At 48.1% G+C, this 17,144-nt stretch overlaps 1 protein-coding gene across 1 annotated transcript in view; it reads right to left on the minus strand.

Moving 5' to 3' along the window:
- Positions 1-17,144, minus strand: part of WNT3A (Wnt family member 3A) — a 97,743-nt gene that overhangs the window by 33,348 nt on the left and 47,251 nt on the right. The gene's annotated exons all lie outside the window — the stretch shown is intronic.

Genomic DNA, 17,144 nt, shown 5'->3' on the forward strand with positions numbered 1-17,144 from the left:
GATGTACGGTTAATACATAAAGATTTAATTAAAGTGTTATTCATTAAAAAATATCTGGGCCAACTACTTTTTTTTTTTTAACATACCCAAAGGGAATATTCCAATTAGGAGCCAAATGCCAGAAAACTCTGCTGGATTGTTTTCCCCCTTCCGATCAAAGCAGGAGGTTTAGATAATAAAAAGAATCAGAGAAAGAGCCACCAAAACTCACGCTAATAGTTATAAGTATTGGCTCTGCTGCAGCAGAGACCAGTCCTGTGAGGTTCAGGGCACCCTCAGGCCTCCGTGAAGGCAATGGGAGTAGAAGACACCAAGTATCTCGCAGGGGCTGGTTGGTATTGTATGGGGCCATCCTCCTAATGCATAGATATATGGTTCACCTCTGGTGGGGGGGTATCTACAGACTTTTTCTACACCACCTGGTCCTGCCACCTCCAAGCAGGCAAACAGGTCACCGTCGCAAGAGCAGCGCCATGCTTGCAAGCAGAATCGCTGCTGGACTCTGAGTTGAAGCCTGGAGATAAGGATTTGGCAATGGGCTGGGAGAACCTCTCATGGCATGGAAATGCCACACAAAGCTGGTGGGCCAGCAAATCTCATAAAACTACTTGCTCCATCAGATGGCTCAACGGTTCCCGCGTCCAGCTGAGTATTGCAAGAGGTGGGGCCTTTCAGCTCCAGGTTGAAGCAGGGATGTGATGCAGGAGCAAGCTACCTGGATTTGTTTTCATCGCTGTGAAGGGTCTGTGGTGGCTCAGCTAGGGTCTCCGGAAAAGGGGGAGACCAGTTTGCCCAATCTCTAATAGGGATGTGATGGTGGCGGCTCTTCTGACTATTGCCATAAGAGCAAGGAGAAGAAGGTAGGATGGTCCTATGGGTGGGAACATAGGTAAGGATAAGGTCCAGGCCGTCCAGTTCAGTGCCCTGCATTATCAGGCAACCAAAGATGCCCTAAAATCATCCATGCCAGCTGCTCATGTACGCCACAACCACAACGCATGTCATGGAAGCCAAGCTTCACAACACCCTGCCAGATGGAAAAAAGCAAGGGATGAGAAGTTAAGACTGGAAACCTGGGTTGTGTCCTGAACTATCACCAGGCTCCATATGTTCTTGGTCTGACAGATGAGCTATGATAACCCCCTCTATCTTTCAGGGCCATTGTGAAGATAAACCTATCACTGTGGGCTAAAGGAACAACGTGCCTATAAACAGCGTGAGAGATGGGCAGGGAAAATGCAAAGCCTCCCCCCAAAAAAGTGTTTTTGCAGAACTTGATCGTTTGCTACTGAAAATTTTGCTCGTTTGGGTCCAGGGTGGGAACTCTGGTCCCAACCAAAGAGAAACAGAGCCGCTACCCAATGGCACCACTGCTAGGAGTGCTCACCTAGGCTGTGCGAGCGCCAGCTTCAAATCCTGGTCTTGAATGAGGCACATCCCTCCTTGTGGATGGTCTCCCCACACCCCAGGTGGGTGCCTGAAGGAAGGGGCTATCGGCTATTCTTGGCTGGGTCTTGCCATGATATTTTCATTGGTGGGGAGGGAAATGCTTGCTTTCCAATGCAGAATGACAACGTTTGAAACCTCCCTGTGGAATTTCCTGCCACGTAGACCTCTAACGAGTCGCTTCAACCCTGAAAGTAGGCGTGAAGCCCTATTGCAACTATGTGAACCATTAAATTAAAGGGGAGGTTCAAATTCCCTGGCAAACAGGTAATCGAATTGCCAGGATGCTTCCTCGTTTAGAGAGCTCGCCTCTGAATTTGGCCCATATCTTCTTTTAACTTAATTTGCAGGGCGGCTGCAGACTCTTGTTCAACGATGTCCTCAGGGAAAGATCCCAGGATGGCTAAAAGCTTGCCCTGGTATGTGATACGCATCTGTGTAGCAACAGCAGAACACAACACACCTGAGGGGTGTTAGATATGCTAACCAAGGTATGTTTTCCAGGTCGGAGTGGGGATTTCAGCAGATCAGCTATCATTCACTTTTTTAAATGCGAGCGGTAGAGATAAATCCTGTTGTTTTGCATTGCATGGAAGGGGTATTTCCCCAGCATGAGAAATGAGTCAGTGTCTTGGGGTGAGATGCTATAGAAGACCAGACATGAAAGAAGACATAGGCTATACTGCTGGTAATAGGTTTCAGAGCTTTTCCTCTCAAAATCACTGGTTCACTTTGGGTGCATCTACATGAGACCTTTACTGCAGAGCCGCTCAATTAGCTCCACAAAAAAGCCTCCGCGTTTTCATGTGCGGCCCTGTTAGGCCGCAGTAAAGTAATTCACTCTGCTGTAGGATAGTAAATTCAAGTATATACTTGCATTGAAAGAATATTATTATTGGTAGAATACTAATAGGATGGCTGCAATGCAAGAAAATACAAGTATTATCCTACTGTGGAGTTATTTACTGCAGAGCAACACACGTGTAGGTGCTGACGGGGCTGGCTGGGGCACGAGTGTGGTCCAGTGCGGGGGCTGACTGCTGCCTCGCTCTGCACGGGCCACCCTCATGCCCCAGTCAGCCCTTCGGCAGCACATTGAGCCAGGTGGGAGCAGCCCCGGGCCGTCAGGCTGACCCCGCAGACCCCCTGCCAGCTGCAGCTGCTCCAACCCACCTCAGTGTGTTGTCGCACTTAGCGCATGTGCAAATGGTGCACTTGGGAGCAATAAACTCCAGTGCAATATGCCCAATCTCTAATATAGGCCATATGCACTGGAGTTCATGGCTTCAAATTAATTGCACATTAATGCCATTTTCCAGTTGGTCTAATAAAAGGTATCATTTTGGAACCAAGAGTTCTAGGTTTTTGTATGTCTTCTTGCACATGTAGACGCACCCATTGAGTATAAGCTGGTGAGGGCTGGAAGCTGTTGTTCTCTTTAGATGGACATCCAGTCATCTATTGCTACAGAGCTATGATCTAGGGTTTGGCTCCTAAAGGAGAAGAAACTATATTACAAACATTGGCATCACCATTGGCACTAACTTTCAACCCCATGGCAGAGAGGTTAGGGATCAAATGGAGCATGAAGCTGGAGACTAGACCTCCCCTTGCCCTTGCAATGCAATCTGTCCAAGGCATTTTTGTTTGCCGGGAACCGGGGACTTCCTGGGCCTACGTTCCCCCTCTTCTGATGATCAGCAGAGGCCTTCAGTTTCTGTGCCTCCTGCCCTAAATATAAGATAACCAAATGCCAGTCACCTACACAATAAGTCCAAATATAGCATTATGCTTGTAAGCTAAGTGAGTGCAGAAGGAGTTCCTGGCCCAATAAGGATAACTCCAAGGGGATGGCAACACAAGAGGTATGCTTTTAACTCAGGTCAACTAATCTGTTTTAATTAACAGGTTCAACCAGCACTGAAAACCAAGGCAAGTTGGGCTTTCACTCTGATTAGCATCTCAAGTTCAAGCCTATGGAAGCTAAAATCAGGCTTCCGACGCTAGTTAAAACCAGAGCTGCCTCGCCTTCATTGTTATCTTAGCCTGACTCGGTTCATTTGGCTTGGTCAACCCCAGTTATAAACACACCGCTTCCCCCCCGCCCAGTGTAAACATATTAAAACCGTCCTCTCAAGTATCAGGAGGCTCCACCCTAACCAGAGAAACCAAAAATATTTCCTGCCATTGATCAAACAAGTTAGTGGTCAATCACATGAAACAGGAAACAACCTTAATTTTTTTAATAGCTCTGGCAGACCTGATGCAATGACCTCATTGAGTTGCAGCACTGATGATTTCAGCCTATTTTTAGCGCTCGTTTCTTTTTTTATGGGATCCTTTCTGCATGACACAATGCTAGTAAAAATGATAGTGCTCTCCTCCACTGGTCCAGCAGTTTAGGACTTCTTCTGTACATTGAGTTGTGACAGCAGCGCATCACCATGCATTTGTTTATTAAATCCAATTAAACATGGAGAATGGCATGGACTGCTTGTCTGAAGTATATTTCTCACCGCCACAGTCCATATGTTTGAAATGTTGTCCCCAGTGCCCAGTGGACCTGGTGGTTTCAGTGGAGTCACAGCAATGGAAATCTGGAAGAATGCAGTGATGAGTCAGACTGACCAGACGGGAGTTTCCTGGAAGTTAATGACCAGCGTGGGTTGAAGGTGAGAAATCTTAGGCAGAGTCTTTGACCCTGTTGGTGGGTTATTGGCTTCCGAGAGAGGCCTGACCTGCTTGCTGCTTCATATAATACAATAATAGAAAATGAGGGTGGAAGGGAGCTCAGGAGGTCACATCTAGTCCAACCTCTGCTCAAAGCAGGACCAGCCCCAACCACATCATCCCAGCCACGGCTTTGTCTCCCTGAGCCTTAAAAAACTACAAGGATGGAGATTGCACCACCTCTCTGGGTAACCTGTTCCAGTGCTTTACTACCCTCCTAGTGAGAAAGTTTTCCCTAATATCCAACCTCAACTTCACTTGAGGCTAATGAATTAAATGCAATATATCTGAAAGCATGAGACTCATTAATTAAATGCAATATATTCGGAAGCATGAGACTCATTAATTAAATGCAATATATTTGGAAGCATGAAATTCATTAATTAAATGCAATATATTTGGAAGCATGAGATTCATTAATAAAATGCAATATATTCGGAAACATGAGACTCATTAATTAAATGCAATATATTCAGAAGCATGAGACTCATTAATTAGATGCAATATATTCGGAAGCATGAGACTCATTAATTAAATGCAATATATTCAGAAGCATGAGACTCATTAATTAAATGCAATGTGTTTGCAAGCATGAGGCTAATGAATTAAATGCAATATATTCAGACGCATGAGACTCGTTAATTAATGCAATATATTCAGAAGCATGAGGCTAATGAATTAAATGCAACATATTTGGAAGCATGAGGTTAATGAATTAAATGCAATATATTTGGAAGCATGAGGCTAATGAATTAAATGCAATATATTGAGAAGCATGAGACTCATTAATTAAATGCAATATATTTGGAAGCATGAGACTCATTAATTAAATGCAATATATTCCCAGGACTTCTTGAAGTCCCTGGCTGAGGCCTACCAAAATGCCAACTCTGCCATCTCTCAACACTGTGCTAAGCCATCCAAGTTCCCGGCAAATCTCAGCCAACATCAAACTGGTCCCAGTGAATAAATTGATGTTAATGTTGACTTCATGGCACAGTAGGTAGGATGGCATGTGTAGGTAAGATGATCCAATGGAGGTTTCTCTGGAACACACATGTACCCCTAAAACTTTATATTTATGTTTCCTTCAAGGGCCCTTCATTTTTGGTCGCAGGCCCATTTAAGGGGCTGAATGAACACAGCATTCAGTCTCCTCCCTGACCTCCAGCACTAATAAATGCTCTTCATCTTGAAAACAGCCCAACTTGATAGCAAAAATTCTGCTCTCACAGCCATCCCTGTTCAATGCCAAGTGAGTTTTCAAGAGTTGCACCAATATAACACAGTGCAGTTTGCCCTCTCTCATGTGCACTCCCCAGATACAGAAGTATCACTCCAAGCCCAGGTACCGGGCACTTTCAATCTGATGCAGGACTTAAAAATCTAGCAAGAAACAATCCCTAAATTCAAGACTGTCTTAGGGGACTAACAATATCAGGTGCCCAAGCTGAAACACCTTGAAGTGGCCTGATTTTCAGGTAGCTTGTGTTCAGGATGAGAACTGTATGGAGACCAGGAACCATCTATCTCCATTTCGCAGCTAGGAAAACTGAGGCACAAAGGAATGAAAAGACTTGTCTGAGGTCATGCAGCAAGTGAATGGCAGAGAGGGGCGAGAGTCCTGCTCCCCTGAGGCCTGAACCTTGACCTCCGGTGGCTGGATCACACCGCTTCTCAAATAAGCGGACTCCAACAGAGCCATCGGCATCGTAAAGAAAACCAGGGAAAGAGCAGGCTTTTCAACCTGTTTGCCCAGGAAAGATAAGCTGATGCCCAGAGATAAAGAATATCCCTTCCTTCACAACAGTTGGCCCTTGGCCACTATGCAGGACTCATGTTTTGAGGCATCGTGCGTGCCTGAAGATCCAACTCAAGAGTTCCCTCAACCGCCTTCCTATGCTGCCTCTTGTGCGTGGGAGAAGCTTTCTGCAAAATATCGGCCAAGTCAATGCATGACCTGCCTCCAGTTCAGGATCGTGAGTCTGGCAGAGACGGCCTGGGTCGCTGAATACAGTCACCTGCAAGCACGGACAGACATGGACTTGATGTTTAGGGCAGAGGGGTTCACAGTGACATCCCCATGCCCCCCTGGGCAGTCCTCGTCATCCTGTAATAACGAGGACCCCAAAAACTCAAAACCTCCAAAGTGACAATGTGCCAATGGCAAGGAAAGAGCTAGGTGAAATACGTCCTGATGCCCTGAGGGGGAGACCCAGACCCCATGCCATGAAAAAAGGCAAGAAATACCCCGCCGATCGGACGTGGGGAAACTCCTTTTTTTCACCCCAGATCTGGGGATTGGTTTCAACTTGAGCACGGGACGGGGGCAATACCACCAGGCACCTGAGAGAGCAGAGCACCGGTGCAATTGCCCGGTCTCCCAATCTAGCCGTGCCCACTCTCTTGTGCTTCAGAGGAAAGTGAAAACACAACCCTGAGAAGCCCAGTTCTGCAGGACGGGGAGCATAAATTCCTCCCTGGCCTTTACAAGTGACCAGCAGCAGCCTGGAAGCATGGGGCTAATGAATTAAATGCAACAGAAAGACGGCTCAGCGAGTCCTGTAAGCATATGGAGAGCTCCTGGAGGAGAGCAAGGAGTCCGGCCTGACCTCTTTGCATGCACATGCAACCAACAGGCTTCCTCTAGCCTAAGCCCAAGCACGTCATCCTTCTCTGTCGTGGCAGTGGCAGGATTTTGGCCGGGCTCTTGACTCCCCTGCTTTGACCTGTGGCATGTTGTGGGGGCTTCTTAGTGTTTCCAGCTTTGTAGTGCGTGGGAGGGTTTCATAGTTTCATAGTTGTTAGCGCTGCACAGGACCATGCAGATTGTCGGGAAGTGGCAATTGTGGGGGGGTCCCTGCCTGTGAATGCAGGGGACTGGATTCGCTGGCTCGGGAAGCCTGCTCCAGTCCCGGGGTCCTATGTCCTCCCCTATAGCTCTCCCGTGCTGTGATACCAGTGTTGCACGAGGCAGCAACCGGCTACGCTAATTCAGATGTGCCCTCCCCGTCTCAGCTTGCTGCACCTGTCACACTTCCACTGTCAACTTCCCAAACAGGAGCCCGTCTTCCTAACATGGTGTGTGCAATGTCCAGCACCATATGAAACAGCAGAGCTCTGTTTTCTGTCTGGGGCCTTTAGCTGCTGCTGCTATTCTTATAACCAAGTGCAGAGGGCCTGGACCCGATGATTAGTAAGGTCCCTTCCAGCCCCTAACATCTATGAGACTAATATCTATGGGATTTGAAGCCAGGCAACAGGATAGCAGCGGCGAAGCTAAGGGAAAGTAGACCCCTACGATGTGAAATAGCAGAGGGACACAGAAACAAGCAGAGGAGAGTTTTTGTGCCATGGGCTCCTTGGGGACACAGCGCAGAAGAGAGCTCAGAAGACTCCAGGATGGCACAGGAGGGCACTGGCTTTAAAGAGGCGAGAGGTGGATAATTTAGCTCCTTCCTTATCTTCCCTGGCTCCATGACACCCTGCTCTGCCCATATCACTGCCCGCCATCCATCTGTCATTGGTACCACCGGGCATTCTGCAAAAGTCTCTCTGCTTAGAAACCCACTTCTCTGTTGCAGCTTGCAGAGGTGATCGGAGACCTTGGGGAAGCAGCTTTCCCTTCCTATACCTCCGTTCCCCTCCCTGCTCTTGGTTTGGCTTGTCTGTAAAGAAGGGGAGGCCCGTGGGACAGGGGTTTCCCTTAGGAGGCGGTGTCTATGGCACTGGGGCCTCGATCCCTCAGTGTGCCTCTTAGGTTTGAGCACATGCATAATTCTTGGCACCCATTTGCTTTCCCCCTGACCTCTCCTGGTGTGCTCATCGGTGCAATCACCCTTGGTAACCATTCCCCTTTCCCGTCTGCCTGATGCCAGCCGTCACTCGTCAGCTCCTGGGGACACAAGTGGAATAAGACCTATGGGAGCAAGGAGCCGGCGAGCCGGGGCCGGGAGGTGCTCCCGTGTTGCTCTCCTGCCTCCGTCCTACCCATGGCGGGGGTGATGGGATGCAATTCTCCAGCTTGCTGTCATTGCAGAGGAGGTCCGGCATGACGGCAGCTTCTGGCCTCAAAACCCCTGCCTCTATTCACGGCTGCCAGTTGGTAACGCATCGCCCAGGGGAAAGAAAAGCCACATTCATGCCTTTGGAGCCCTGGGCACCTTTGTCAAGGAGACTGCGACTGGTGGGGGGGGATTTCAGCGGCGAGGCCATATTCTCAGCGGGTGCAAACTGGCTTGGCTCCACGGTGGGAGATGGGCTGATTTCCACCCGCTGCAGGTGCGGCTCCCCGGTGTCTGGGCTTGGAGCGGTGCCTCGCGGGCCGCCGATGGGCGGTTGTGACAGATAAACCCGACCGGCGAGGGCTGAGCGGTGGGATTGTCGCCTCGTCTTTCGGCTCCCCTGGCTCCTTTCCAGGTGTGTGTGTGTGTTTGTGCGTGTCTGTTATATTTAGAGGGCCCATTTAGAGCTGCGATTCCCACAGGACAAAGAGATGCTAATTAGCTCCCCCTACTGTTCCCTTTTGTTCAGGGCTAGCTCCCACGCTAGGACTTGGCACTTCTGTACGCGGCAGAGGGAGCTCTTTGTTGCAGCCAGTGTTAGCTCAGTTGGGGAATGCAATGTACCCAGCAGGGAAAAAAATAAACCTCAGCATGGCCCACTCCCTGCCAGGCCCCAGCTACTGCAGGGCGCCTGAGGCATCGCGGCCAGCCGACATTTCCGATGCCGTTCGTCGCCAGAAGAGACACGGCTGGCTTCCCAATGGTTTTCCCACCCCCCTCAAACTCCCTCCTTGCTCACGTTGGTCCCTGAAAAACCTCCCGGTCAGCAAAGCCAACCTGAAGGGAGGGATGGATTGTGAGCCACGGGGAGGCAATATCTTCCACGCCATATTCTCGTTTGTGATTGTTGCCCTTGGGCTTCCACCGTGTCAGCTCCGGGCTTTGCCCAGCTCCAGAGCTACGGGTACGGTGGCCTCCTCCCTTGGACACAGAGGAACAGATTCCTCCTGACCCCTTCCCTAAAGTCACAAGAGACTTTTGGGTGTTGTTTGTCGCTCCCGATAGGCACAAAAGCACCACCGGGATAATAGAAAGGGATTTTGCCAGCGCTGCCGCTTTCGCGTCTCATCGGTACACTCCTCACACCGCTGCAAGACTGATGCATTCACACTCCTCCTCTATCCTCTTCCCCTTCCCGTCCTTGCAGCTCTGCTCTGACCCCAAGGGAAATGCTCACAGCTCCTGAATGTTACCATCCAGACCTCACTGCAGCTCCCAAAAATGCAACCGAGCAAGCCTTAAACTAGAGCGTTTGGGTACCGGTAACCACAGGGCCACAGTAGCATGGAGACGAAGTGACCACGTTTTGACCCATAGCCCCCAGAAGGGTTTTCAGCTCGTGCTAAACCCTGGGCGGCCAGGACCTGCATGGTTATCATCAGGCCCTGAGTGAGATGGCAGCATAGACAGCCCCTGGGTGGACTCGAGTTGCTTGTGCAATGCTGCACGTGGAGCTGGGATTTCTTGCTTCATCCCTCAACTCACACCTCCGGTCCAACCTCCACCTTGCTACTGAATTCAACGGCTGCTGCCTTTCTTTTTAAAGCCTTTCTCATATCTGTTAGGGAGGAACAAGGAGTCCAGCATTCCTGCAATGTGGGTCTTTCACCCCAATGACCAAGTGCAACTTATGCAGCTAAATTTTCATTTGGGAGCCTACCAGCTTGTTTGCCCCCTTAGTCGCAGGGTAACAGCTGCACACGGTGGTTGTTGATGCCAAGGCAGCTGCTCAAACTGCCCTGAGCAGAGAGGCTGAAGGGGAATAAGATCTTTTGGGAAGACCTTCATGAGTGAGAAAAGAGTTTCATCACAAGATATCTACCCTGGCAGGAGGTGACGGGACTCAAAACACAGCAAGGTGTCAGAAGCCCTGATGCAAGTAGGATGAGATAATCCAAATCTCCCAACTTCTTGATTGCCATGTCATGGGAAAATGATATGGTGGGATTATACGATCGAGATCACTGGAAACCATCACCGATTAAACTGGAAACAGGACCTTTTGTCCCTCAGCATGTTCCAGTGCTGCTGTGTACTGATTAATAGACGCCGTGCCTCAATAGGAGACATAGCTGTATTTCAAAGGGCAGGAAAATTTCCTTTGCTTGTATGTATGCATAGATAACTTATTTATAAGTTAGATCTTATTGCAAAGGTGCCAGGGATGGGAGCTTTTTCCAGCATCGGTAGCTTCCTGGGGAGAAAAATGCTGGGATTTAAAGCATTATTAAATGTAGGAGAGAAAGGAATAGTAAGGACTGATGTCTAGAAGCTGAAGCCAAGACAGTCAAATTAGGACATGTACTTGGGAAGGATCGGATTTAACTCTTTGGATCTGACACGCAAGGAAAAGTAGGATTCTTCACACTTTCAAGTGTTTATATCACAATTGGAGGCTTTCTAGGAAAATAAGCTCTGGTTAAAGTATTGCTGAGCTCAATAATGGAGTCGCTGGATGAAATGTTATGGTCTCCTGCGAGGAGGTGATTTGATAGCTCTATTGCCCTTAAAATCTATCTACCGATAAAGCAAATAAGGAAATAAATATGGGAGGCTGGCATTCAATGACTTGAAAGCCATACAAATATCATTTAGGAGCAACTCTAATCGCTAAGAAAGCTACTGTACTGCTTTGATGGCATTATCTGCAAAATTGTAGTCAGGGGAGGTTCATTCTTGCACAGTTTGGATTTCAAGACGCGCTGGTATCCAGGAGCAAAGTAGTAATGAGTCAGCCATACGCATCCACGCCCAACATCCTGGCCACTCCACGTGATTTCTCTTCTCCCCCACCCCAAAATCAGAATCCCTTGCATTCAAATGAAGGTGCAATTGTGCAACTGGGCGAGAGGCAGGGCTCCTGCGACATTAATCCCAGTAACAGCACAAATCAGAAGACTATCAGAAAAGGTCTCTCTTTTTGCAGAGTGTTGGCAACAGACTGGGGGGCTTCGTAACAGGGAAAAATAATCAACGGGCCACGTCTTCAGCTTCACGGCTTGAATTCTGCAGCTCGCTCGCTAGCAGACCTGATGATAAAGAAGGGACTTTGCAGGAATAAATGTACGCTCCCAAATGCCTACGCTTCCACGAGGTTCGCATGTGTCTGGTAGGAGTTTGATCTGAGTCCCACGAGGGCATATCTGACCGGCAACACACGTGCAGGCGCCCGCACTCGCATACACGCACGCTGGCAGGCCGGCCAAGGCCTGGACACACAAAGAGGGAGAGGGCGACTCTCAAAGGTTGCATCAGTGTTAAACTCTAATAAACAAGCCCCGTTCGGGAAAGCGGAAAGAATCCGAGGCCTCTCGGACAAAGCATTTAATCCAGCCCGGCGCGACCTTTGACATGATTAGGGATCGCAGTGACCCTAATCCAATCAGATTGATTAACTAAAGCAGAGACCCCATCAGCTGACCCCCTTCTGTCCTCCCCTATTGAGCTCCGACCAAACAGTGGGAGAGACGTGCTGGATTTGCACCACAATGAACCCGCACTGAGAACCTGTTTCATTACGGGGCGACTTAAACTCCCATTACTCCATCAATGTATCATTCTTCAATAGTTCATTAAAAGCTGCTCTTCCACAATAACTATTAGCCATTTCTCAGTCCAGCTGGCAGGTTTAAAGCCCCAGCCAGTCTTTAGCAGGAGGGGCAGGAGGCAGTGAAAGAAGTGGGTGGACAAGGGCTCTCTTTTTAAATTTAAACGAACAGGGGGCTGAAAATAGTTTGAGGTAATTTACTTTTATTGAAAAGGGTCGGGGAGGGGGGACTTTTATTCTGGTCTAATTATGTGCTGAGGTCTTTTAAAAGGACAGGGCTCTAATAAGATTGTTGCTTCTTTTTTTCCCCCCTTCATGTTGGCTTGTGCTATTTGCCTCAAAAAAAAAAAAAAAAGAAAAGAAAAGAAAAGAGTTTTAAATAGAGTCTGCATTGTGCTGGGAGATTTAAAAGAGCAGCATATCCTAAATGCCACAGGCACCAGCATTTTCTAAGTGTCTGGACAGGCAGACAAATGGACTGACAGATAGAAGCACAGAAGTTAGGGAAGCAAAAGTCATATAATCAGGAGCAAAAGTCCTATAATAGGAAAAGTCATATAATACAGTTGTCAATGCAGGGCTGTAGTCTACAGTGCACTCTCTAGGGCTTCATTCAATCCAGTTTTAAATGTGCATTATAAGTGAATCCTGTTGCAGTCAAAAGCTACGGTGACCCAAGTGAATGAGCTGAGCCTAATACATATGCAACTAGGTACAACCTGCAAGAATAAGACCGCTTTGAGCATTTGAAAGCACAGGCCAAACTACTGTCTGCTATATTGCAGTGACATAACATCAGAAGCAACCCCCTGGAACAAAAATGGGTGTCCACTGGTGTTGGGAACAGCATTTTGGGCCGGAAAGATGGTCCTGGAGGAAAACAATTTAAAACAAGAATAATTTTCCTACAGAAAAAAGATGTCAGTAGGTAATCCCAAGCACCTGGGGCAGTCTGGGCTGCCTATTCCCAATAGCAGGAGGAAGAACCAAGCCTTCTAGCTGTGCTGGGATGCCTCTGGCAGAGCTGCCCATCCCCTGGCACTAGCAAAGCCTCTCAAGGGACTTCTACCTGCCTGAAAGAAAAGCAAGCTGGATCCAACAATTCTTTACCAGCACAAGGTTTATCCGGTACCCGAGGCCTGGAGCATGGTGATGCTAGTCAACCCTAGCATGGGGAACCTGCAGTGGTTCTGTCTGCATCAACATCCAGCTGCTCTGGTGCAAAGGATGGGCAACTTGTCTGTTGGCTCCTCATGACCTGGATCAAAGCTAGAGGAGAACTGGTTAGTAAATGAGCAGGGGATTATCCAAATGGTATCAGGCCCCCTTGCTTAAATTCCCTGGAGGTCCATAAACATCACGTATCTTATGCACGGGCACGAGTGTGACGATTGCTTAGTCCTGGCCTCAGCCATCCCTGCAAAGGACTTGCCTCTGTTACCAAAATAATCCTTTTCCAACCATGCTCATAGCTCATCCACACAAGAGCACAGGGGGTTTACCTGCCTGGGTGGTCAGCCCACAGCCGCGCACACTTTCATACCACAGGAGAGGCTCCTATTTTAAACCGGCTCTCTACCCACGTCCAGCATGGCTATCTACCATCAGGCATCCACCTCCTGAATCAGAGGCAGAACTTGCAACGAAGGATACAATGAGCAAGGTAGCGGCAATGAGACTCAGACCGGCAGAGAGCTTCAGGGCACAAAATCAAACGTTGCCAGACTGAGGTCGGCTTAGTTGAGGACAAAGGGAGTCACTCCATTGACTTCAATGACCGATGCGGATGCACACAGGCTGGGAGAATCTGGCCCTGTTGGCTTCAGCGCGGAGCTGAACTAGGCTCCTAGGTAGCGTGGCTTTTATGCTGTGAAATCCAGCCCTTGTTTTTTGGTAGGAGCTCAAGTATGCTGCTCCCCTCGGGGGTCTGCACAAGAATGTGACCGAGCTGTTTTTTCCCCTCTCCCCCTCCTGCTGTAGGTGAAGCAAAGCTGAAGGGTGGCTTGACTCTCCCTCGAGGAACAACATTCTTCCGTTCTGAAATCGTCCCGACCTTCTTCCCTTCGCCGGTCGCCCGGCTGCTGAGAGCCTGCAAACTCTGGGATGGGCACTCCCATGGCTTCAATGCCAGGGACGCGGGGTCAGCATCCCCAGGGATTTGTGCCTCTCGGTAAGCAGGGATGGGTACCTGGGGGTACAGCGGGATGGAGGGGAGGACCTGGTCTGTGACTCCACAACTTCTCTAGGCAGCTTTTTCCAATGCTTGGCCAGCCTCAGAGTCAGAAAGTTCCTCCTCATGTCCAACCAAATTTCCCTTGCTGCAGCATGAGGTCGTTGCTCCTAGTCCTGTCCCCTACATGTGACCATGTATTTATCTAGTCACAGAGAAATGCCTATCTCCACTGTCTCTATAATCACGCTTTGGGCATTTGAAGACTGTCATCCCCTTCCAGTCTTCTCTTCTCCAGACTAAATATCCCTACTTCTTTCAACCTTTCCCCAAAAGTCTTGCTTTCCAAGCCGCTCATCATTTCTGCCACTCTACACCGCTCTCTATGCATCCACGTCATTCTTCAAGTGTGGGGCTGAAGACTGGATGTAATACTCCAGATGAGGCCTCATAGGTGCATTTACACGAGACTCTAACTGTGTAATAATGCTGCACAGTTGCGTGTCACAGCGGGTGTGTCTACACGTGCACATTTACTGTGCAGGAACCGAAATTACTGCACAGTGTGGGTGCACGTCTACACATGCATGCCCATACCATGCAGTAAATATGGCAACTTATGCCAGCTTGAGCGTAAATTTGATACCTGCATCATGGTCATTCTGGATCCTGGGCCTGCCCTCCAGTGTCGGCAACACCGCCCAACTTGGTGGCATCTGCAAATTTGCTCAGAAATTTGTCTCCAATCCCATTGTCCAGATTATTAATAAAGATATTAAACAATGCTGGACCCAGGACAGACCCCCACTGAATACCTCCTTCCACTGACCCATGGATGAGTACTCGTTGAGCACAAAGACCCAACCAGTTATATATCCACCATACAGCACTTTCATCTACCCTGTATTTTCTGTCTTAATTTTTCAGGTCCACACCAGGGATATTACTGATGTAATTATTTAAAAAAAATAACACTTCTGATGATAGTGGTAACACTTTGAAGGGAAAACCTGACCCAAATACCTCTGTACCTTTTTCCCCAGTACTGAAAAAGAGGGGAAATGATCCATTCTTGTTCTATTGAGATGGCAAGCTGTTTGTTCAACATGGCATCCATAACGATGCCCTTATTTTTGTTGGAGTCTCCTGGGGCCAGATGCTTGTCCAGCCAGTTGGGCATCAATGTGGATTTAGGCATCTAAGTGCAATTCGGTTCCACCCAGGTCAAAACTCTGGAAAACTGTTACCGGCAGGTGGTTCATCTTCTTCCGCATTGCTTTATGTGACCCAGTCTTAAGGGTCAGATGATATGCTGCACAACAATATAGATTTTCAGGACCTGAAGAGGTGCACTAGAATTATACTTGGGTGCCTAAGTACGCCTAGGGTGCTTTTACAGGTGCTTTAGAGGTGGGAGGAGTGCTTTAATGAGAGCAGCTCTGGGAACTGCTCTCATTAAAGCACCTGCAGGGTCTTGTGTATTCAGTGCCCCATGCTTCAAAAGGGTGGGGACCCTTTAAACTAAAGCTCATTCAACAAGGTTTAGCTAATGTGCCCACACCACCATTTCGAAGTGTGAGGGACACTGAATGCACAAGATGCAGAGGCTGATGGTGCATGCTAATTAGCATTACTCAATTAATTGAGTCTGCTCCGATGCACTGTAATGACGGTGCATTGGAGCAGCCTCCCCACACCTCTACAGGCACCCTTATATGCCTAAGTAAAGGAATAGAGTTTGATTCATTGATTACTGTAATACAAATCTGTAATAAAAGCATGATTCCCCACAGGTTGCTGGGATCCTTCCTGAGTAGTTTTGTGAAAAATCAACCTAAAATAATCCAGGGCTCTTATGAATTACACAGCAGGAAGAAACAGAGCACTAAGCCCCTTATTTCTCCTGATAGGAAGTATCAGGAGCACTTGTTTGACGTGAATTTATGAGGTCAATCATATTAGACAGATTTTAGGATGGTCTCCCTGCAGTGTATCCCAGAGGCTACCCTGCCCCGCTGACAGGAGGTCAATTGCTGTTGCTCTGGCATTCAGACAAGCTAATTGCGCTGGGAGGAGTGTCAATCTTTGGAGGAACCCGCAACGGTGTCTTTGCTGCACAGCAAAAAGGTTATTTCCAGGTCTGTACGACGGGTGCTATCCCACCAGCTTTTTTATCCCTTTCATGATGGTGTCTGGCCTCACCATCTCAGTGCAGGTCAAGTGCAACAGCCCCTTTGCCTTCCAGCTGAATGACCTTGGGCAATGGTCAAGCTAAGAGTCCAAGGCTGAATAAATGGGAGCAAGACTGGGCCCTAGAAGACAGGTCGTTGCTGCAGAGGACAGTGAAACCACTGCTCTTGCTTTACAAGAGGTCCCCACTGACATCCAGCATGAGGCCCTGATCTACCTCTTATTCTAGCCAGCCGAAAGACTCCCTGGATTAGAACCGATGCTACGTCTATTCCCAGCACGCCATGCTTTCTAAACCCACGATCTGCTCTGAGAAGGGGGATCTGCTAATTGGTGCAAATGCCTCATTCCTGTGCTTTGGAGTTGTCTCCCCCCATGATATCATCATGGTACCATAAGAGACCAGCCCTCAAAAACCAGCCCCACTGGGCCTGGTGGCTTTTCATAAACTGCATTGTCCTGATTATAAGTCTACATTTGTTTTCTCTCCACAAAACATGTCCATGTGTACTTGCCTTCTGTGCAGGGTCAACCTATGATTGACTGTTGCACATGTCGCATTTGGTGAATGCAATAAAAATACCAAGTTGCAAAACTCTTGAGGACTTGAACAGGGTAAACCAGAATTGCACTTAGTGATCTGAAATACTTTAGTATTTTTAGGTATCCAGGTTGTAGCTGTGTTGGTCTAGAGGAAAATGCAATCAGGACTCATAGTAGAGATGATCTGTTTTATTAGACCAACAAGATTTTTGCAAAAGACATTTTTTTTTGCAAAAATCTTGTTGGTCTAATAAAAGATATCATCTCTACTACAAGTCCTGATTGCCTTTTAGTATTTTTAGTGCATTTAACCCTTCAAGTCCTTTCCTTTGTTTTCTGATTCCCCTCTGGAGTTTTATAAGAGCAATCACAATTCAAGGGCTTTATTTGTAGTTATCGACTTATACTCAGGGAAAACGCTGTTTTTCCCAAAGCAGAACCTGAAAATGTAAGG

Source organism: Alligator mississippiensis, chromosome 5 (assembly GCF_030867095.1).
Source record: "Alligator mississippiensis isolate rAllMis1 chromosome 5, rAllMis1, whole genome shotgun sequence".
Taxonomy (NCBI): Eukaryota; Metazoa; Chordata; order Crocodylia; family Alligatoridae; genus Alligator; species Alligator mississippiensis.